Source organism: Aquarana catesbeiana, linkage group LG03 (assembly GCF_042186555.1).
Source record: "Aquarana catesbeiana isolate 2022-GZ linkage group LG03, ASM4218655v1, whole genome shotgun sequence".
NCBI classification, from domain to species: domain Eukaryota; kingdom Metazoa; phylum Chordata; class Amphibia; order Anura; family Ranidae; genus Aquarana; species Aquarana catesbeiana.
Window position 1 is genome coordinate 614,354,126 of NC_133326.1, and position 23,990 is coordinate 614,378,115.

Consider the following 23,990-nt stretch of genomic DNA (forward strand, 5'->3'; position numbering starts at 1 on the left):
TAGTAGAATCGATTCAAAAGATATAAAAACAGCAAGCGTGGTATAGGTGGCTGGGTACAGCAAGAAACCCGACCGGTTTCGTCCGCAAAGACTTCGGCTGGGGTATAAGCCATCCCGCCACCTCCACGCTTATATATATACATTATAATGTTTAACTAGAAACAGCTGATTACAGCATCGTCCGTGCTGACTTCCTGGATCGGTAGCGTGCGCTCCATTCAGAGTCATGTGCTAGCTAAATTGGCCAATAGGAAGATAGAGTAATGGATCCGCCTCTCTCTACCAAGCCTCGATGTGAGTGTCCACTCGGCGTGCGCGCTCATTAGATGGAAGAACACGCATCTCAGTCATTCACCCAATCAGGGCTAGCGTCATATGACGTTCACGTGACCAACGTCACGTGATAGCGCCTGAAGTATCCATAGGTGTGCATCACTGCGTTTAGGCCGGAAGTGGGAACACGTCTCTGAGGTTAATGGAACGCATACTGCGTTCCAAGCGGGTCATTGAGAAAGGAAGTGATGGTAAAACACAAAACGGCGATAATTATAATCAGCCGTAATATTAAATATATGATCCAATTTAGATTTAATCATATGAATTTGTTATTTATACAAAAGTATACAATCTGGAAGTCAGTACGGCCATATCACAATCCGTGTGAACAAAAAGACAAAAAGTATGTATTAATTGGCCTATTTCTATTCATGAAATATATATATATAAATTAATGTTCTCCAACAAACTGAGTGGCCATACCAAAATATGTATTTAATATCCTCAAAATCAATGGAATAAAATAAAAAAAAAAAAAAAAAAAAAAAAAAAATTTATTTGTAGTATGATGTGAGATCAGAAAAAAATCCTATAAAATTATTGTTAAAAAATATTAATAAAAAATAAAAATATTATAAAAAATACATAATAAATTTATTAATAAAAATGTGATGACTGTTGAGCAAAATAGTGGTAGTAGAACTAATCTTAGAAATACTGGACAACCTTGCCCTATTCATCAAGGACAAAGATCACTTGTGTCCTCAAATGAAAGGACTTAATTTTTTGTGGGTAATTGAAAACAGAAATGGTATGAGGGAAGAGGAAAGGGGACTGTACTCATGATTGATTAATAAATGAATTGATGTCCCACTCGACATTTAATCCATGTGGCATGAAACATCTTAATTGGTGTATCCAAAAGGTTTCAAGCCTTGACACTCCTCTTATACATGACTCGCCTCTCCAATGCGGGATAAATTTGTCTATTATTTGAAATTTTGTGCCGGTGGGATCTCGATTATGACATGTTAAATAATGGTTGGGAACACTATGATTTGTACGTCCCTTTTTAATAGATTGAATATGTTCATTAACCCTTATACCAAAAGTACGGATGGTCCGCCCTACGTACTGTTTCCCGCAAGGGCAAGTGATGAGATACACGATGTACCTCGTCGAACAAGTGACAAAATGTTTAACAGCATACTCTTTCCCCGTGGTGGTTGATCCAAAAGTCTCGATCCTCCGGGATCTAAGTGTATTGTGTTTACATACCTTGCACCTTCGGCAGGGGAAGAAACCCTTCATATTTTGAAAGAAGGAGGGGACCGAGGGGGGGTCTGTTACATTGGGTGCAATCTGTCCCCTCAGGGACATAGCACCTCTGTAAATCACCCCGGCTTGTTCCGGGAGAATGGGTCCAAGAACAGTATCATTTTTCAAGACCTTCCAATGCCTATGGAAGATATCTTTGACCTGCTTATGTTGAATTGAAAAATTAGTAAGAAAGGACCATTTGTGTTTGTTTTCTACCATAGGTTTAGGTTGTTCGGAGATAAGTGAGTTTCTGTCAACTAAGGAGACATTGTAAATAACTTCGTCTATTTTAGATGCATCATAACCTTTGTCTATAAATCTCGACTTCAGGGTATTAGCCTGTTCGAAGTAATCGGTGAGTTTTGAGCAGTTGCGTCTAATCCGCAACATCTGACTTCGAGGGATGGATTTCAGCCATGCCTCGTGATGGCAGCTGTCGATCGGAATGTACCCATTCCGATCGGTGGTCTTGAAGAAAGTCTTGGTAGTGAGATGGTTATCAACCACTGAAATCTCAAGATCAAGGAAGTGAATAGTCGACTGACTCGCTTCATAGGTTAATTCGATCCCGATCTGATTATTATTCAAGATACGAATGAACCCATCCAGAGATTCCATACTTCCTTTCCATAGGAGGAGGATGTCGTCAATGTACCTAGCCCACAAAACTAATTGTGGTGGGTCTAGGGCATAGACGACATCCTCCTCCCATTTAGCCATAAATAAATTGGCTAAGCTGGGGGCAAACTTTGCCCCCATCGCTACCCCCTTCTTTTGGAGATAAAAGTCTCCGTCGTACCAGAAGTAATTGTGTTTAGTGGCAAAACACAATAAATCCATAATGAACCTCTTCTGGGTACCTGGAATTGTGGTATTCCTAGAAAGAAAGGAGTTAACTGCTTCAAAACCCAAATTATGGGGTATACAAGTATAAAGCGCCTTAACATCGGCAGTGGCCAGAATAAGGTCGTTGCTATAAGTGACACATTGAAGTTTGGCAATAGTGTCCTTAGTGTCCCTTAAATAAGATGGTATAGATTTCACTAACGGTTGTAGGAAGAAATCAATGTATTTTCCGATGCGGGATGTTATAGAATTTATACCACTAATGATAGGGCGACCGGGAGGTTGTGTAACATTCTTGTGGACTTTTGGTAGATAATAAATTATTGGAATACGCGGAGCAACGGGAACTAAAAAACTTTTTTCTTTCTTGTCAAGAATTCCCAGTTGAGAACCAGTATCTATCAAATCCACTAGACCTTTCTTAAACTCAGATGTAGGATTTTTAATTAGCTTAAGATATGTATCTGTATCATCAAGAATTCTCATCATCTCCGTGTGGTAATCCGTTTTATTGAGGATAACGATCCCACCCCCCTTGTCAGCTGGACGAATGACAAGGTTTTTACGTTCACAAAGGGACTTAAGTCCAGTATTTAGGTTGGGATCATTGTATATTCTTTTATCAGGTAAGTTATCAAGGTCTTTAAGGACCAAATCTCGAAAGACTTTAATGGAGGGTGCCACTGAACCCGGGGGATTAAACAGCGATGGGTTCGCAAGGCCTGAATGAACTGCATGTGACGTGGTGTCAATAGTCCGAGGTCTAATAGGATTAGACATGATATATCTTTGAATATTCAACTTCCTAATGTATTTATGTACATCTATGAAAGTTGAAAACTTATTTAATTTTTTTGGAGGTACGTATTTCAACCCTTTATCCAGTATTGATTTCTCGGCTTTTGTTAGTTCTACATTGCTCAAATTAAAAATGCCACTGTCTTTTAGACACGTTTTCTTTTTCCTGGCGCGCCACCCCCCTCTGGAGCCGCGCCCGGATTTTGATTTCTTGGATGGTTTTCCCCTTCCTTGTGAAAATCCCTCCTCAGGAAAGGTCCTGGTAAATTTTGGTTATAGTTAAATGGTGATCTCGTATGGTATCCGTCATCCCTATCAAAATAGGGATGTCTGGAACCTCGATCATCATCATTAAACCTTCTCTCTCCAAGAGGTGAAAATCTATTCTGTGTTCGAAGCGGAGTTCTTTGAGGATATTGAAAATCCGGATAATGATCGTAATAATCATTGTTTCTTCTCCAAGGTGACGAGTCCTGTCTATGATGATCATAGTAAGGTCTCTGATTCCTATTTCCCTTAGCCCTACCCCTGTTATTTCTCCCTCTTCCCCCATTGTTGGAGGATATGTTCCTATAGTGGGGTAAGGGTGTAAGGGGTCTAGTAGGTAAATGGTGCACATCCTGTATGTTAGGTTCTACCCTATTAATTGATTGTTGTGAACCTAGGGGAGCTAAACTGCTATTGGGTACTTGTCCCGACTCCGGGGCCATGATTGGTGGATTCTTATCCTGCCAGCTAAATACACATCCATTTTTATAATCACAGGTGTCCCTTATGTACTTTTTTTGCTTTTTAACCCTCTGTTCACGTTCTTCTTTTTCTAGATGGTCTTTAAGATTTGTGGAAAGCAAATTATATTCGGCTAATTTTTTATGTGGGAGGAGCTTAGCCAATTTATTTATGGCTAAATGGGAGGAGGATGTCGTCTATGCCCTAGACCCACCACAATTAGTTTTGTGGGCTAGGTACATTGACGACATCCTCCTCCTATGGAAAGGAAGTATGGAATCTCTGGATGGGTTCATTCGTATCTTGAATAATAATCAGATCGGGATCGAATTAACCTATGAAGCGAGTCAGTCGACTATTCACTTCCTTGATCTTGAGATTTCAGTGGTTGATAACCATCTCACTACCAAGACTTTCTTCAAGACCACCGATCGGAATGGGTACATTCCGATCGACAGCTGCCATCACGAGGCATGGCTGAAATCCATCCCTCGAAGTCAGATGTTGCGGATTAGACGCAACTGCTCAAAACTCACCGATTACTTCGAACAGGCTAATACCCTGAAGTCGAGATTTATAGACAAAGGTTATGATGCATCTAAAATAGACGAAGTTATTTACAATGTCTCCTTAGTTGACAGAAACTCACTTATCTCCGAACAACCTAAACCTATGGTAGAAAACAAACACAAATGGTCCTTTCTTACTAATTTTTCAATTCAACATAAGCAGGTCAAAGATATCTTCCATAGGCATTGGAAGGTCTTGAAAAATGATACTGTTCTTGGACCCATTCTCCCGGAACAAGCCGGGGTGATTTACAGAGGTGCTATGTCCCTGAGGGGACAGATTGCACCCAATGTAACAGACCCCCCCTCGGTCCCCTCCTTCTTTCAAAATATGAAGGGTTTCTTCCCCTGCCGAAGGTGCAAGGTATGTAAACACAATACACTTAGATCCCGGAGGATCGAGACTTTTGGATCAACCACCACGGGGAAAGAGTATGCTGTTAAACATTTTGTCACTTGTTCGACGAGGTACATCGTGTATCTCATCACTTGCCCTTGCGGGAAACAGTACGTAGGGCGGACCATCCGTACTTTTGGTATAAGGGTTAATGAACATATTCAATCTATTAAAAAGGGACGTACAAATCATAGTGTTCCCAACCATTATTTAACATGTCATAATCGAGATCCCACCGGCACAAAATTTCAAATAATAGACAAATTTATCCCGCATTGGAGAGGCGAGTCATGTATAAGAGGAGTGTCAAGGCTTGAAACCTTTTGGATACACCAATTAAGATGTTTCATGCCACATGGATTAAATGTCGAGTGGGACATCAATTCATTTATTAATCAATCATGAGTACAGTCCCCTTTCCTCTTCCCTCATACCATTTCTGTTTTCAATTACCCACAAAAAATTAAGTCCTTTCATTTGAGGACACAAGTGATCTTTGTCCTTGATGAATAGGGCAAGGTTGTCCAGTATTTCTAAGATTAGTTCTACTACCACTATTTTGCTCAACAGTCATCACATTTTTATTAATAAATTTATTATGTATTTTTTATAATATTTTTATTTTTTATTAATATTTTTTAACAATAATTTTATAGGATTTTTTTCTGATCTCACATCATACTACAAATAAATTTTTTTTTTTTTTTTTTTTTTTTTTTTTTATTTTATTCCATTGATTTTGAGGATATTAAATACATATTTTGGTATGGCCACTCAGTTTGTTGGAGAACATTAATTTATATATATATATTTCATGAATAGAAATAGGCCAATTAATACATACTTTTTGTCTTTTTGTTCACACGGATTGTGATATGGCCGTACTGACTTCCAGATTGTATACTTTTGTATAAATAACAAATTCATATGATTAAATCTAAATTGGATCATATATTTAATATTACGGCTGATTATAATTATCGCCGTTTTGTGTTTTACCATCACTTCCTTTCTCAATGACCCGCTTGGAACGCAGTATGCGTTCCATTAACCTCAGAGACGTGTTCCCACTTCCGGCCTAAACGCAGTGATGCACACCTATGGATACTTCAGGCGCTATCACGTGACGTTGGTCACGTGAACGTCATATGACGCTAGCCCTGATTGGGTGAATGACTGAGATGCGTGTTCTTCCATCTAATGAGCGCGCACGCCGAGTGGACACTCACATCGAGGCTTGGTAGAGAGAGGCGGATCCATTACTCTATCTTCCTATTGGCCAATTTAGCTAGCACATGACTCTGAATGGAGCGCACGCTACCGATCCAGGAAGTCAGCACGGACGATGCTGTAATCAGCTGTTTCTAGTTAAACATTATAATGTATATATATAAGCGTGGAGGTGGCGGGATGGCTTATACCCCAGCCGAAGTCTTTGCGGACGAAACCGGTCGGGTTTCTTGCTGTACCCAGCCACCTATACCACGCTTGCTGTTTTTATATCTTTTGAATCGATTCTACTATTTTTTATGCTTAATGGCATGTTTGATGATCTTGAACGATCTAATAAACACCATTTAAAAAGTTATCTTGGATTTACACCATGTGGAGGTTCCTTGTTTTTTCTTCATACATGGTCCACACCTGCTGACAAAGACGGTGATCGAGCAGATTATTTGGGCAGATTCCTGGCCCCCCATTCGAGGTGGAAATCTTCCGGTATACCAACTAGCCTCACACTGTCATTTGAGGACAGTACAAGCCTATTTGACTCACCGCCCACGGCCTGTGAGTCCACCGAAGTCGGTAAGAGTATTACATCTCTCTCTCTGGTTTGCACTTTCCTGTGACACCACCTGCTTTGGATTCAAGTTGGGTCAACCACATCATGCACTATATGGACTGATTTATTATGTGTATATGGTCTTTCTGAGAGTTATATCTCTTCACCAACATTATGGACATTGTTTGACACCATTTATTTATTTAACTGTTTTCACTAGCATTTTTTCGTCATTTTATGTTATTTCCATGACCACTTGTACCTCTTAGGGGCATTGTCTTTGCTTTAGATATGGTAAAATTCACATGCACTATACACATATCTACATTGTAGGTTTGAGATTAGACGGGGGTACCCGCTTCTTCCTATGTGGATTGACTTTCCTCTATCCCAAACCCTCATAGACCTTTTTTTCATTGTTTTCACGTTAGCGCTACACTTTTATTTTTTAGTTATTGTGCACAATTTTTGTCATATTGTAGTGTTGGCCGCTATCCTGATGTGTTAGATTGGCGCGGTATTTTACACACCCACATGTCACAGTACATGTTGGCATTAATGGTTCCCTCAATGAACTGTAGCTCCCCAGTGCTGGCAGCACTCATGCAGCCTCAGACCATGACACTCCCACCACCATGCTTGAATGTAGACAGTCTTTGTACTCACCTGGTTTGCCACAACACATGCTTGACACCATCTGAACCAAATAAGTTTATCTTGGTCTCATCAGACCACAGGGCATGGTTCCAGCAATCCATGTCCTTAGTCTGCTTGTCTTCAGCAAACTGTTTTCGGGCTTTCTTGTGCATCATCTTTAGAAGAGGCTTCCTTCTGGGATGACAGCCATGCAGACCAATGTGATGCAGTGTGCAGCATATGGTCTGAGTACTGACAGGCTGACCTTCATCCCTTCAATCCCTGCAGCAATGCTGGCAGCACTCATACGTCTATTTCCCAAAGACAACCTCTGGATATGAAGCTGAGCACGTGCACTGAACTCCTTTGGTCGACCATGGCGAGGCCTGTTCTGAGTGGAACCTGTCCTGTTAAACCGCTGTATGGTCTTGGCCACTGTGCTGCAGCTCAGTTTCAGGGTCTTGGCAATCTTCTTATAGCCTAGGCCAACTTTATGTAGCACAACAATTATTTTTTTTAGATCCTTAGAGTTCTTTGCCATGAGGTGCCATGTTGAACTTCCAGTGACCAGTATGAGAGAGTGAGAGCGATAACACCAAATGTAACATATATATATATATATATATATATATATATATATATATATATATATATATATATATATATATAAAATATATACATACATACACACACATATACACACACACTATACTGCCTGCACGCCACTAAATCAGGAAGTATTCAATACCATTTACCACCAAATAAAATCCCAATTTATCCTAAAAAAAAAAAAAAGGGTATAATCCACCTGGATGCACAAAGTACCTTTTCTCCTTAAAATCGGGGGAAAATCGTGTGTGTGTGTTATACGCCGAATGGCTGCCTCGGAAGGGAAGGAGTGTGCAAGCGCCGCTGACATAGACAGAGCCGAATCTCCTGTGTACCCTGCTTTGCTCGCAGTCACGCCCAGTCCCGCCTCCTAGCATTGACGTCCCGCCATTGGACCATTGTTCTGTCCAAGCCAAGTACACAGGAGATCCGGCTCTGTTTATTTCGGCAATAACAAGGCTGCAGATGCGCACTAATCGTGCTGCAAAGAGGGACAAGACTGCAGATGGACACTGATCATGCTGCAAAGAGGGGCAAGATTGCAGATAAGCACTGATCATGCTGCAATGATGGGAAAGACTCTTCGGTCTGGTATAGCTCTTCAGGGGAACCCTCGCGCCAATGAAAAAAACAAAAACAAAAAAAAACGCGTGGGGTCCCCCCCAGAGTCCATCCCAGACCCTTATCTGAGCACGCAGCCCTCCAGGTCAGTAAGAGGGGGCGAGAAAGCATCCCCCCCTTCTGAATCATACCAGGCCACATGCCCTCAACATGGGGAGTGCTTTGGGGCAGGGAGGGCTTTGCGTCCCCCACCCCAAAGCACCTTGTCCCCATGTTGATGGCGACAAGGGCCTCTTCCCGACGGCCATGGGTGGTGGTTGTGGGGTTCAGCGGGCAGGGGGCTTTAACAAGGGTGCCCCAGATCCCTGCTCCCCATATGTGAATGAGTATGGGATACATTGTACCCCTACAAATGCACACAAAAAAGTGTCAAAAATAAATAAAAACAGTACACAGGTTTTTGACAAAGTCCTTTATTAAAAAGAAGACTGTCCCCCATCGTAGTGTCTTCTTTCTCCAGTGATGGCTTCTCCCACCGGTTCTTCTCCCTCCAGTGATGTCTTCTTTCTCTGGTTCTTCCTCTGGTTCTTCATCCTCTGCTGTCTTTTACCTTTGGTTCTTCTGCCGGTTCTTCTCCCTCCACTGATGTCTTCTCCCAATACTGGCTCCCGCTGTTGTGTTAACTCCAGTGAGTGCCATTTCTTATATAGTCATGGGGCGTGGCCATCCAGTGACGTAATCCACACCACCGCCTCCTTGTGACGTTACTGCCTGGGGCATGATGGGGCAGTGGTGTCACAAGGGGTGGTGGGGTCTCTGGATAACGTCACCAGACGGCCACGCCCCATGGCTATATAAGAAATGGCACACACCGGAGCTAAGAAGAACCAGAGGAAGAAGACATCAGTGGAGGGAGAAGAATCGGAGGAAGAAGACATCACCGGAGAAAGAAGACACGTTGGAGCTACAACAGGGGGCATTCTTCATTTTTAATAAGGGACTTTGTCAAAAACCAATGGACTGTTTTTATTTATTTTTGACACTTTTTTGGGTGAATGAGTAGGAGTACAATGTACCCCATACTGATTCACATAGGGGGGCAGGATCTGATGGCCCCCTTGGTAAAGGGGGCTTCCAGATTTCCATAGGCCCCCTGCCTGCAGGCCCACACAACCACTGCCCAGGGTTGTCGGGAAAAAGGCCCTTGTCCCCATCAACACGAGGACAAGATGCTTTGGGGTGGGGGGGCGCAAGGCCTCCGTGCCCTAAAGCACCCAGCCCCCCATTGTGAGGGCATGTGGCTTGGTATGGTTCAGGGGGGGGGGGGGGCGCTCGCTCGTTCCCCCCTTTCCTGACCGTCTGGGCTGCGTGCTCAGATAAGGGTCTGGTATAGATTTTTTGGGGGGGAGCAACCCACGCTGTTTTTTTTTTTTTTTTGCCGTGAGGGTTGCCCTGAAGATTCATAACAGACTCATAGGGTCTGGTATGGTCGGATCAAAGTCGGATTCCATTCATTGAAGTTGCATGGAAGTCGGACATTAAGTCGTAGGGCAAAGTCGGATCAGTCGTCTGACTTCCATGTCGAAGCAGTGTGAACCCGGCCTTAAGGTAGAATGTTGGAACTCAGAGTGGTGCTAATAATTCAAAGAGAGAAGCGCTAATTAATCAAAGAGCAAGGTGCAAACTCCAGCAACCAGTGTACACAGATAAGTGTCATTGTTGATATTATGGCTCAGAGCCAGATTGGTACCAAATATCTTTCCTGCCTATATAAAGGACAGAGGCTCACATTCGTATTTGCAAGTAAACTCTCCAAAGTCTAATGCCGCGTACACACGAGCGGACTTTACGGCAGACTTTGCCCGGTGGACTTTTCGACGTACTTTACGATGGACATTCTGAATGAACGCACTTGCCTACACACAATCCACCAAAGTCCGTTGAATTCGTAAGTGATGACGTACGACCGGACTAAAACAAGGAACTTCATAGCCAGTAGCCAATAGCTGCCCTAGCATGGCTTTTTGTCCGTCGAACTAGCATACAGACGAGCGGACGTTTCGACCGGACTCGATTTCGACGGATTGATTTAAAACATATTTCAAATCTAAGTCCGTCCAGCTTTTGAGAAAACAAAGTCCGCTGGAGCCCACACACGATCGAATTGTCCGACGAAATCCCGTCCGCCAGGCAAAGTCTGCCGTAAAGTCCGCTCGTGTACGCGGCATAAGGCTTCCTTTGCACCGACGATTAGGGTCATATGCAGGATTCTAGCGACAAAAATCTTTTGATTCTTGCAGCTGGAATCACCAGTGTGTGCAAACGGTTGCGGCTGTTCAGCCTGTACAAAGTTGTGATGGCCTGAGAGGAGCCTTCACAGTTCGCATGTATCTCCACATGCAGCAGTACCTGCTGTTAAGGAAGTATGTTTGAGCCATTCCGCTGGAATTCGCAGACTAGCCCTAATCGCCCGTGAGAATGAGACCTAATTAAGCAATAATATTTATGTATTGGTGCTGTTGGTTTCCTCCTACACCCCAAAAACATACTGGTAGGTTAATTGGGCTCTGACTAAGTTGGCCCTAGTCTGATTTTCCTATTCTGCCGTGGCCAGTCCATAGCCTTCACTGAGAAAGGAGGAGGATTGGGCACACAGCTCTGTAAAAAGATGCATCAGCCACTACAGAAACAGCAACTATTGCTGCCCAATATACTCTGCAGCAAATCAAGGGCCTTATTCATAAAGGTGCTACCACATTTTTGTGTAACATAGAGAAAGAAGAATATATAAAGACTATAATAAAACAGAAGATACTGAGATATTGAGACTGAACAGAACACACATTAGTCTACAGATACTGTCATTTCTTTCTTTCCTTCTAGCAAATGTCAGAGCTGCCAGATTACCATATTAGGTCTCATTTGATTTCTCCAAACTTCATGTCTGTGGATTTCTGCACATTATCTAGTCTGCATGAAACTATTTAATTTAAGTGAACCTGTCAGCTAAAATAAGACATGGTATACTCACCTCTCCAAGTGCCCTTGTGTCCTATCTCCCCTCCATCCTAGCGCCAATGCTAAAGTGGCTTTTCTTATTCGTTTTAAGTTAACCCAGAGGAACCCTTGAAATTAATTTGAAGTCTCAGGGAACCCCTGCTAAATATACATTTTTGGGGGAAGTGGGAAGGTCGGCCCCTATGTCAGTGGTTAGTAGAAAGAATGCCCCTCTTATGCCCCGTACACACGGTCGGATTTTCCGATGGAAAATGTGTGATAGGACCTTGTTGTCGGAAATTCTGACCGTGTGTGGGCTCCATCACACATTTTCCATCGGATTTTCCGACACACAAAGTTTGAGAGCAGGATATAAAATTTTCCGACAACAAAATCCGTTGTCGGAAATTCCGATCGTGTGTACACAAATCCGACGGACAAGTGCCACGCATGCTCAGAATAAATAAAGAGATGAAAGTTATTGGCCACTGCCCCGTTTATAGTCCCGATGTACGTGTTTTACGTCACCGCGTTCAGAACGATCAGATTTTCCGACAACTTTGTGTGACCGTGTGTATGCAAGACAAGTTTGAGCCAACATCCGTCGGAAAAAATCCTAGGATTTTGTTGTCGGAATGTCCGAACAAAGTCCGACCGTGTGTACGGGGCATTACCATGGTGATTCCAAGCCACCCTTACTGACTCCTACAAAAATCAATGGTGTGATTCCGCTGACTCTGCAAAGTGACATTGGACATGGAACTATCCAGGTACCATCAAAACATCAAGATAAAAGGTCAAACAGCCACAGGTCAAGGAACCCCTAGCAACCACCAGAAGAACCCTGTCTGAGAATGGCTGGTTTGAATTCATTACTATTGTAGGCAGCTGCCTACAAGAGGTAAACATGTTTTTCTGTGTAAGCTCTTTGTTTTTCCTGGCTGCACTCATTTTCTCATATTTATTGAGCCAGCCAGGTGGGGAAATGTTGTAAGGTCTTCATGTTTTCCTGTTTCCGAAAGTTGACCAGAGAGCTGGGGGTAACCAGGCTTGGCAAGGTTACTGCCCCCTACAGGTCAACCAAAATAAAAGAGGCTGACTGCAAGCTCCTGGGTTGAGCCATGATTAAATACTGCCAAAATGTAATTGGTTACTCTGCTGGAGAGGTCACGCCAATTGGAGGGGGAGAGGGTGATTGGAGCCTAATCGAGATTCCTGAAGGGGGTTTCAAGCCTGGGGACCCCATGGACTTATAGCTGTTAATCATGGACTAATGCCTTTTTGGATTACTGCCAATCACGGAGTCTAAAGAACTGGTAGTGCTGGATGTGGATTATTGCCTAAATGGACTCTTGCCTTAAAAGGGACTGCTTATGGACTTGCCTCCTGTATAAGATACGCACACTCTATGGGATATTAGAAGAGCTCTATATAGGAACTGTGTTGTCAGTTGAGAACTGTACTGTTATCTGCAACTACCTCAGTAAAGGATCTTGTTTGTTTACTTGCTTTGCCTGGTCTGAAGTCTCTTAAAGGGGTGCATGCACAGTGTATAAAAAGAACAGGGCTTGCAACACAACAAACGGGACAGGGCTAGAGGAACATACAATACATGGGTCTAACACACAGAGAACTGTCCAGTGGAAGTTGCTAAGGACTACTGTATTTGTGTCACATGCAAGGCACCCAATCAGCAAGGAGATGTGTGACTGGCAAAGATGACAGTTACTCTGATAGTGCCCTTGGCACCTCCACTAGTGGGCGGTACCCCACTCTTTGGTGTCTTGGGACCCAGTCTGAAGTCACGCAGAAAGGAGATATGTATGAGGTACCTTGGGAAAAAGAGCAAACACGAAGAATAGGAAGAAACCATTTCCTGTATCCCATAGCAACCATGGGATCAGTCACCTCGAGAGAGGTGACCTGAACGGCTGGATTGGTGGAGACCTGTACATGCTCAGCAGTACAGGTTCCTAAATTCTTCACACCTGGGGTGGAAGTGGTGTCCTCTAAGGAGAGAGGTGTCAAGTGTAACAGCCACGGAATAAGAGAGCGTGAACCGTAATGCCGCATACACACGACCGGACTTTCCAGCAGAAAAGGTCAGACAGAACGAATCCGTCGGACATTCCGATCGTGTGTGGGCTTCATCTGACTTTTTCTGTTGAAAAATCTGATGGACCTTAGAAATAGAACATGTTTCAAATCTTTCCGACGGACTCGATTGCTATCTAAAAAAACGTTCGTCTGTATGCTAGTCCGACGGACCGAAAAGGACGCAAGGGTAACTATTGGCTACTGGCTATTGAACTTCCTTTTCTAGTCTGGTCGTACGTCATCACGTTCGAAACAATCGGACTTTGGTGGGATCGTGTGTAGGCAAGTCCGTTTCGTCGGAACTCTGTCGAAAAGTCCTTCGGAGTTCAGTCCGACAAGAAGTCTGCTCGTGTATATGCGGCATAAAAGTGCTACCCTTTTCTAAGTTGTAGTGCCGCCTTAATGTTGTTTTCACATGAAAGCGGCTCTGGGTCTGTGTTTCAGGCATTAGCAGGTACAGTTCTGTAGTGTCACCACTAGGGTGCCTAAGCCCCTCCCACACTTTTTTTGGGGGAAGGGGGGACAAGTTCTTGTAATCATTGCTGCTCGCTGAGGAGGTAGGCGATGTGGGCAACCAGAGAGATGAGTGTGTAGTGTTTTCTTTTGCAAAAACCTTTAAAGTTTTATTAAACCCAGGACCCTGCATTCACTATATCTGGTCTCCCACAGTACACAGAACATGGAAATGCAATTATTTTAGTAAATATAAACTGCTAAATACCTTTTCTTATCAGCAGTATATAGCAGTCTTGTGACTTCTATTAATGTCTGGCCAAGCACTGGTTAAAGCTTGTAGATGTTTTCATTCTCCTCCGACTGTCCCTGAGGCTGCATAACCCCTGACTTTCTGTCTGGAGAGTGTTAATTGGCCCTGTGCCAATCACATGCACCTTCCCAAAAAAAAAAACCTCTCTAGGAATATACACCAAAATGAGCATGCGCAGAGTGTCTCAAAGGCTCTATACTTTCAGAAGATGGATTGGGGACAGTGGAAGAAGACAGGATCAAACAGCCTTTTTACACAATGTGGAGGATTAACCCCTTATGCCGCATACACATGAGCGGACTTCTCCTCAGACTGAACTCCAAAGGACTTTTCGACGGAGTTCCGACAGAGTTCCCAATGAAACGGACTTGCCTACACACGATCCCACCAAAGTCCGATCATTTCGAACGTGATGACGTACGACCGGACTAGAAAAGGAAGTTCAATAGCCAGTAGCCAATAGCTGCCCTTGCGTCGTTTTCAGTCCCTCGGACTAGCATACAGACAAACAGTTTTTTGATAGGAAACGAGTCAGTCGGAAAGATTTGAAACACGTTCTATTTCTAAGGTCCGTCAGATTTTTCGACAGAAAAGGTCCAATGAAGCCCACACACGATCGGAATGTCCGACGGATTCGTTCCTTCAGACCTTTTCTGCCGGAAAGTCCGGTCGTGTGTATGCGGCATTAGGTTCAACAGGGAGTATATCAAGCATGCTTTACTGCATATACAGACTGATTTTAATGTTGTGGGTTTAGTAACACTTTAATCTTGATTTATGTTGTATGTTGACAAGGTCATTTGAAAGTAGAGTGCAGGACAAAAGTGTTTTTTATAGTTTTACGTAGAGTGGTGTGACCTTGGTCAGGTCTATACCCTGTTAGGGAGATTCATTCTCCCTTTTTGTCCTGGAGCCTGATGCCTGCACAAACCCCACTGCTATGGTCAAATCCAGGCTGTTCTGATTTTTGTCTAAAAGATTTACCTTTTATCCTGAAAAAAGCAGAGCACTTTCTGGTAAGTAAGGGTGTTCCAGCATTCCTGTGCCTACAGTCTCATAGCTGAACATCACTGTCACCTCTAACTGCTAGTCTCAGGAGATCTAGTGTAGGATTTGGTGATTTTACTGCTGTGCTGCTCTCTGTTTTCAATGCTGGAGAGAAATCTAAAGCTAAGGACCTGCGCTGCATGCATCTCCCTGATTCTGCTTAATTCATTCTGGGGATATTTAGGATCCACCTTTCCTGGTGCATCCTAAATATCCCCCTTATCAGTTATCAGATCACCAGTCATCTGAAGTAGCTCTAACATGAGGATGCACAACTCTGCCTCTACCAAGATGGCCACCTACACACTAAGACACAGAACAAGGCAAGAACCAGGCATGGTAAGTTAGCAATGGAAAGATATGATCTGCAGTCTTACAATAGGCAATAATAGTGACTAGTCCTTTGCTCTGTGCTTGCTTTTTCTGTTCAGTTCAGGTCCTCTTTAAATGCATACCTGCTAAGTAATATGAAAGTATAACACTTGCAGTGCATTCATTTACACTTTTATTCAAGTTATGTCATTTAAAACTAACCTTTGTTTAAGCTACTTTAGTACCTACTTCCTGGACTGAAATGGTTGGATTTTACTGCTGTGACTCCATTGGCTATTTGCTTTATACAGTGCATCTGGAAAGTATTCACAGCGCTTCACTTTTTCCACATTTGGTTATGTTACAGCCTTATTCCAAAATGGATGAAATGAATTATTTTCCTCAAAAATCTACAAACAATACCCAATGGTGACAACATGAAAGAAGTTTGTTTGAAATCTTTGCACATTTTTTAAAAATAAAAAATGAAAAAAATCAGTATTTACAGCCTTTGTTCAATACTTTGTTGAAGCACCTTTGGCACCAATTACAGCTTCAAGTCTTTTTGAGTATGATGCTACAAGCATGGCACACCGATTTTTGGGCAGTTTCTCCCATTCTTCTTTGCAGGACCTCTCAAGCTCAGGTTGGATGGAGAGCGTCAGTGCACAACCATTTTCAGATCTCTCCAGAGATGTTCAGTTGGGTTCAAGTCTGGACTCTGGCTGGGCCACTCAAGGACATTCACAGAGTTGTCCTGAGGTCCAGAGTGCTCTAGAGCAGGTTTTCACCAAAGATGTCTCTGTACATTGCTGCATTCATCTTTCCCTTGGTCCTGACTAGTCTCCCAGTCTCCAAGTTTCTGCCGCTGAAAAACATCCTCACAGCATGATGCTGCTACTACCATGCTTCATTGTAGGGATGGTATTGGCCAGGTGATGACCGGTGCCTGGTTAACTCCAGACATGATGCTTGCCATTCAGGCCAAAGAGTTCAATCTCTGTTTTATCAGACCAGAGAATTTTATTTCTCGTGGTCCCAGAGACCTTCAGGTGCCTTTTGGCAAACTCCAGGTGGGCTGTCATGTGCTTTTTACTGAGGAGTGGCTTCCATCTGGCCACTCTACCATACTAGCCTGACTGGTGGAGTGCTGCAGAGATGGTTGTTCTTCTTGAAGGATCTCCTCTCCACAGAGAAATGCTGGAGCTCTGTCAGAGTGACCATTGGGTTCTTGGTCACCTCCCTGACTAAGGCCCTTCTCCCCCCCGATTGCTCAGTTTGGCCAGGTCGCTCACTTCAGGAAGAGTTATGGTGGTTCCTAACTTCTTCCATTTACGGATGATGGAGGCCACTGTGCTCATTAGGACCTTCAATGCTGCAGAAATTTTTCTGTACCCTTTCCAAGATCTGTGCCTTGATACAATCCTGTCTTAGAGGTCTACAGACAATTCCTTGGACTTCATGGCCTGGTTTGTGCTCTGAGATGCACTGTTAATTGTGGGACCTTATATAGACACGTGTGTGCCTTTCCAAATCATGTCCAAGCAACTGAATTTACGACAGGTGGACTCCAATCAAGTTGTAGAAACATCTTAAGGGTCGGTTCACACATGGGCAACACGACTTTAACGCGACTTTGTACCGCGACTTCAACGCGGCTTCAGCGCGACTTTGGCACGACTTCGGCAAATTACGAGGCATGACGGGCGACTTCGCTGGCGGCCCCCCCCACCGTACCAGGCCGCATGCCCTCAACATGGGGGGTGCTTTGGGGCATGGGGGGCGCAGTGTGCGCCCCCCCCAAAGCACCTTGTCCCCATGTTGATGAGGACAAGGGCCTCTTCCCGACAACCCTGGCCGTTGGTTGTCGGGGTCTGCGGGCGGGGGGCTTATCGGAATCTGGGAGCCCCCTTTAATAAGGGGGCCCCCAGATCCCGGCCCCCCACCCTATGTGAATGAGTATGGGGTACATGGTACCCCTACCCATTCACCTAGGGAAAAAAAGCGTCAATAAAACAAACAGTACACAGGTTTTTAAAATAATTTATTAGGCAGCTCCGGGATCTTCTTCCGACTTCGGGGGTCCTCTTCCGACTTCGGGGGTCTCTCCGCCGTCTCCTCCCGGTGTCCGCATCTTCTGCCGGCTCCTCCGCTATCTTCTGCAGCTCAATTGCTAGCGGTGGTCCGGACTTCTGCCTTCTTCTTTTCTTCCAGAGATGTTGACACGACGCTCTCTCCAGCTGGAATGGTCTCTGAACGCTCCGCAACGGACTTATATAGGCGGTGACCCCGCCCCCTTATGAGGTCACTGTCCCAGGGCATGCTGGGGCTGTGCCATCATAAGGGGGCGTGGTCATCACCCGGTGACCACGCCTCCTAAAACGTCACAGACCCAGCATGCCCAGGGACTGTGACGGCATAAGGGGGCGGGGTCACCGCCTATATAAGTCCCTTGCAGAGCGCACAGAAACCATTCTGGCTGGGGAGAGTGTCGTGTCAACATCTCTGGAAGAGAAGAGGGAAGAAGATGATCCAGAGGTCCGGACCACCGCTGGCAAAAGAGCGCCAGAAGATAGCGGTGGAGCCGGCAGAAGATGCGGACACCGGGAGAAGACGCCGGAGAGACCCCCGAAGTCGGAAGAAGATCCCGGAGCTGCCTAATAAATTATTTTAAATACCTGTGTACTGTGTTTTTTATTGACGCTTTTTTCCCTAGGTGAATGGGTAGGGGTACCATGTACCCCATACCTATTCACATAGGGTGGGGGGCCGGGATCTGGGGGCCCCCTTATTAAAGGGGGCTCCCAGATTCCGATAAGCCTCCCGCCCGCAGACCCCGACAACCAACGGCCAGGGTTGTCGGGAAGAGGCCCTTGTCCTCATCAACATGGGGACAAGGTGCTTTGGGGTGGGGGGGGCCGCAGCGCGCCCCCCTCCCCCAAGGCACCAAACCCCCCATGTTGAGGGCATGCGGCCTGGTACGGTTCAGGAGGGGGGGGGGGCGCTCGCTCGTCCCCACCCCCATTCCTGTCCGGCCGGGCTGCGTGCTCGGATAAGGGTCTGGTATGGATTGGGGGGGGGAACCCCCACGCCGTTTTTTCGGCGTAGGGGGTTCTCCTCAAGGTCCATACCAGACCCAAGGGCCTGGTATGCCCCTGGAGGGGGAACCCATGCCGGATTTTTATTTAAAATTTGGCGCGGAGTTCCCCTCAAGATCATCTGAGCACAAGTCGCATGCCGAAGTCGGATCATGCGAGACGGCGATCCGACTTTGATCCGACTTCAATGATAGTCAATAGGCTGAAGTCGGATCAAAGTCGGATCAAAGTAGTACAGGGAGTACGCTCTGAAGTCGGAGCGACTTCAGTAGTGTCTATTAAGACGCTAGCGTTAACTCCCATTGAAACTATTTCTGGAGCGACTTGGGGCGACTTGAGGGCGTACAAGTCGGATCCCAAGTCGCCCCAGTGTGAACCGAGCCTAAGGATGATCAGTGGAAACAGGATGTGTGATTTTCTCGTTTCTTATTTTTAATAAATTTGCAAAGATTTCAAACTTCTTTTACATTGTCATTATGGGGTATTGTTTGTAGAAATTTGAGGAAAATAATGAATTTATTCAATTTTGGAATAAGGCTGTAACATAACAAAATGTGGAAAAAGTGAAGTGCTGTGAATACTTTCCAGATGCACTGTATCTTGTTCCAGTGACCGTGGTCATAGAGACAGGAGATCTCTACAATGGGGACACATACAGCAATAAAAAATCTTTATTTTCACTAGAGCAGAGAATGGTTAGAACCTTTGTAAGGCTTTCTGCTTTCACGTTGGAGAGATTCCCCTCATTTCCTGTCCTAGTGACCATAGTCAACGTCCTGAGGGGAAGTCTCCTGAAAGGAAACATAAATTAAATACTCGACAGAGGTTTTAATCTGTTCCAAGCCTATCCAAATTGGTATCCAAATTGGTAGAAAGTGCAGAGGAAGGTTCACTTAAAATTGTATTAAACCTTCAGTGATATTTAGCAGCGGGGAGCAAACGGAAGGTAAGTATAGGTGTGTGTGGGGCAGGGTTGGTACAAGGGCAAGGGTAGGTGTCCTTTAAGGTGAATTTATAGTGTCCATAGATGTTAGATGATGTGTATCTTGTTGATGATTAGGCACATGCGATTTGTTTAGTTATGATTAAAAATTCAGCCTAAATTGTCATTATTCTGAAATTCGGATGTACAGTAAGTGGTTTGGGAGAAAAAACATCAACATTTTGGGTCCACGGCCAGGAAACTTTCCAGACCCTAATCCCATTAAGAACTTGTGGTCAATCCTCAAGAGGCGGGTGAACAAAAAAAAAAAGCACAAATTCTGAGAAACTCCAAGCATTGATTATGTAAGAATGTGCTGCCACCAGTCAGGATGTGGCCCAGAAGTTGATTGACGCCATCCCAGGGCAAATTGCAGAGGTCTTGAAAAAGTGTCAACACTGCAAATATTGACTCTTTGCAAAAACGTAATGTAGTTGTCAATAAATGACACTTATAAAATGTTTGTAAGTATACTTCAGTATACCATAGTGACATCTGACAAAAAGGATCTAAAAACACTGAAGCAGCAGACTGTGAAAATATATATTTGTGTCATTCTCAAAACTTTTGGCCATGGCTGTACAGCTCGCCTCCAGGTAGCCATATTGCATTGCATTTTACAGAAAATGACAAAGTTGCAGATTGAAAAGGAAAGGTCATTTTTAATAACATTCAATTACAATATGACTTGAGTCGCAATTGTATACACTATATATGTATATATTTTTTTATTTGCTATTTTTTCACCACCCTTTAAGGCCCACCCTCCCTGCTGCTGCACATTCATTATTTGGTCGGCATAGAGGTTAAATGCTCTTGCAAAAATGGTCAGAAATTTCAGTGTGATCCTCTTTGGGAGTCAGGAGAAGATTTGGCCTGGTTTTTATTGCTGGTCAGGTGTTACCATTCCTTTAGAAAAAAAAATGAAATCAGGAGCATCAGCTCCCTGTATACATATTGGGGGTTATTTACTAAAGACAACTCCACTTTGAACTACAAGTGCAAACTACAAGTGCAAAGTGCACTTGAAAATGCACTGAAAGTGCACTTGGAAGTAAAGTCGCTGTAGATCTGAGGGGGACATGCAAGGAAAATAAAAAACAGCAGTTTAGCTTCCACATGATTGGTTGATAAAATCAGCAGAGCTTCCCCTCATTTCAGATCTACCCCTCAGATTTACAGCGACTGCACTTCCAAGTGCACTTTCAGTGCATTTTCAAGTGCACTTTGCATTTGTAGTTTGCATTGTAGTGCAAAGTGGATTTGCCTTTCGTAAATAAGCCCCATAGTGTATACGACTTATGCATTATATTGTCAAAAGTATTGGGACACCTGCCTTTACATGCACATGAACTTTAATGGCATACCAGTCTTATGCCCCGTACACACGGTCGGATTTTCTGACGGAAAATGTGTGATAGGACCTTGTTGTCGGAAATTCCGACCGTGTGTAGGCTCCATCACACATTTTCCATCGGATTTTCCGACACACAAAGTTTGAGAGCAGAATATAACATTTTCCGACCACAAAATCCGTTGTCGGAAATTCCGATCGTGTGTACACAAATCCGACGGACAAAGTGCCACGCATGCTGATGTTGGAGATGTTGGAGGAGAAGTCCTGGCTCGCAGTGTCCACTTTAATTCATTCCAAAGGTGTTCTATTGGGTTGAGGTCAGGACTCTGTGCAGGCCAGTCAAGTTCCTCCACCCCAAACGTAATGTCTTTATTTATGGACCTTTCTTTGTGCACTGGTGCGCACTCATGTTGGAACAGGAAGGGGACATCCCCAAACTGTTCCCACAAAGTTGGGAGCATGAAATTGTCCAAAATGTCTTGGTATTTTGACACCTTAAGAGTTCCCTTCATTAGAACTAAGGGGCCAAGCCCAACCCCTGAATAACAACCCCACACCATAATCCCCCCTCCACCAAATGATTTGGACCAGTGCACAAAGCAAGGTCCATAAAGACATGGATGAGCGCGTTTGGGGTGGAGGAACTTGACTAGCCTACACCCGATAGAACACCTTTGGGATGAATTAGATTGGAGACTGCGATCCAGGCCTTCTCATCCAACATCAGTGTCGGACCTCACAAATGCTCTTCTGGAAGAATGGTCAAACATTCCCATAGACACACTCCTAAACCTTGTGGACAGCCTTCCCAGAAGAGTTGAAGCTGTTATAGCTGCAAGGGGTGGGCTAACTGAATATTGAACCCTACGGACTAAGACTGGGATGACATTAAAGTTCATGTGCTTGTGAAGGCAGGAATCGCAATACTTTTGACAATATAGTGTACACCCTTGGATCGTCCTCATGTAATATTCAATGAGATTGTACAGCGATCAGATCATGCAAGCCCCATTTGTTATCATTTTTATGTTTGAGTCCATTTTGCATCATACATAACCTACATATATGAAAAGGGCAATGTGTAAGGATCAGAGTGAACAACAATAATGGAGATAGGTTCAAAATCTTCCAGCTAGCGAGCTCCCACACACTCCTCTGTTCAACCCTAAGAAAGTCTCGTTGTCCCTGATTTTTCAGCTCTAGTCTTTAGAGGTAGCTGAGCCTCCCACGCACACTCTGTGCTGCATGAGTCAGGCAGGAGCAATCGTCAGGGACAGCAGCCTCTACCAGATCAAGTCAAATTCTGACAGAATCCTATGGCAACAGACCCACACATTACAGGAAAAAAAAAAAAAACACCCAGCATTTAGAAGGTCTCCCCCAGCTGCTGCTATGTAAAGCTTGAACCAATAACAACATCCAGCGCCAACCTCCATTTGATCTGAATTGGAATATATTATAAGGAAATCCAAAACGAAAACCTCCTGAATTATACAAAATACTCCTTCTGATAATGGCAGTCGGTTTGAACATTCGATTTTTAATAAAGAAAAACTTGTATGACGCAAAATGGATGTTTTTAAGGAATTGTCCTCACGGTGACTGGTGGTTTGCCACACTGCATAAAAGCTAGTTCCCATACAGGACATAGAAAAACAGTTGTGCCACAGGAGGCACGGTGCCGTGAGTTGCACTACAATGCAGACATGTAGCATTTTACCGCAGCTCACAGGAAGGTACTGCATGTCACCGCAGCTCACAGGAAGGTACCGCATGTCACCACAGCTCACAGGAAGGTACTGCATGTCACCGCAGCTCACAGGAAGGTACCGCATGTCACCGCACTGGTAGGTGGAGACAGGAATGAAGTGTCTCTTTGTGACACTTCAAATAAAGTTTAAAAAAAAAAGTGAATGCACTGAAATGCACATCACACCGCCCCCTCATTGCAGCTCACTGTAAGTGAAAACTGACAGCTTCCCACGTGAAAAAAATGGAACAGCTTGTGGGCAGTGCAAGCAAGGCCTAGGAAACCGGAGGGAGTATGAAGGATGTTATTACCAGCTGCTGAAAATAATAGATTCTGGGCAGATCCAGCAGATTCAAGCCCATCGCTAGGAACTAGAAATATATCTGCCCCTGCCGCAAGGGTTAAATGTTTGCTATGTCTAGGGACAATGGAATAAGTACTATTACCTTATTCCTTGATCCAGCAGTGCAGCTGGTCCCCCAAAACCTCCTCCCTAAGGCACTTCTGGCCATGGTCACATATTCATTCTGGTACAGTGGCATGAAGCCCAACTTTAGAAGGTAGAAAAATCCCCTTTACACTACAAAGGTTAACGTGGTTCTAAAGGCAGAAGGTTTTTTACTTTATTGCATTCTCTTCATTAAAGGTAAAAAAAAAAAGAAAAAACCTTCATGCAGGTCCCTTCCCAGCCCCCCCCCCCTCTCTTTATACTTATGTGAGCCCGATCTCGATCCTGCGCTGTGCATAGGAGCTGTGACTCTCTCTGTCCCCACTGGACAGAGGAAGCTGTGGAAGCCATTGGCTCCTGCTGTTGTCAATTACATCTAGTTAGCAGACAGCAGGGTAGGTGGCAGGTGGGGCCAAGCCACACTCTGTGTGTCCATGAACACACAAAGTGCGGCTTGGGATCGAACCCGCACGAGTGCCCCCATAGCAAGCAGCTTGCTATGGTGGGTACTCTGCATGCAGGGGGAGGGGCCAGCAGTGCCGGCGGGAGACCTGAGAAGAGGAAGATTATGGCTGCTCTGTGCAAAATAAGTTTACAATCACTTTAAAGTGT

General features: G+C 44.3%; 1 protein-coding gene across 1 annotated transcript in view; it reads right to left on the reverse strand.

Moving 5' to 3' along the window:
- LZTS1 (leucine zipper tumor suppressor 1) overlaps nucleotides 1–23,990 on the reverse strand; it is a 109,060-nt gene that overhangs the window by 74,701 nt on the left and 10,369 nt on the right. The window lies entirely within an intron of this gene.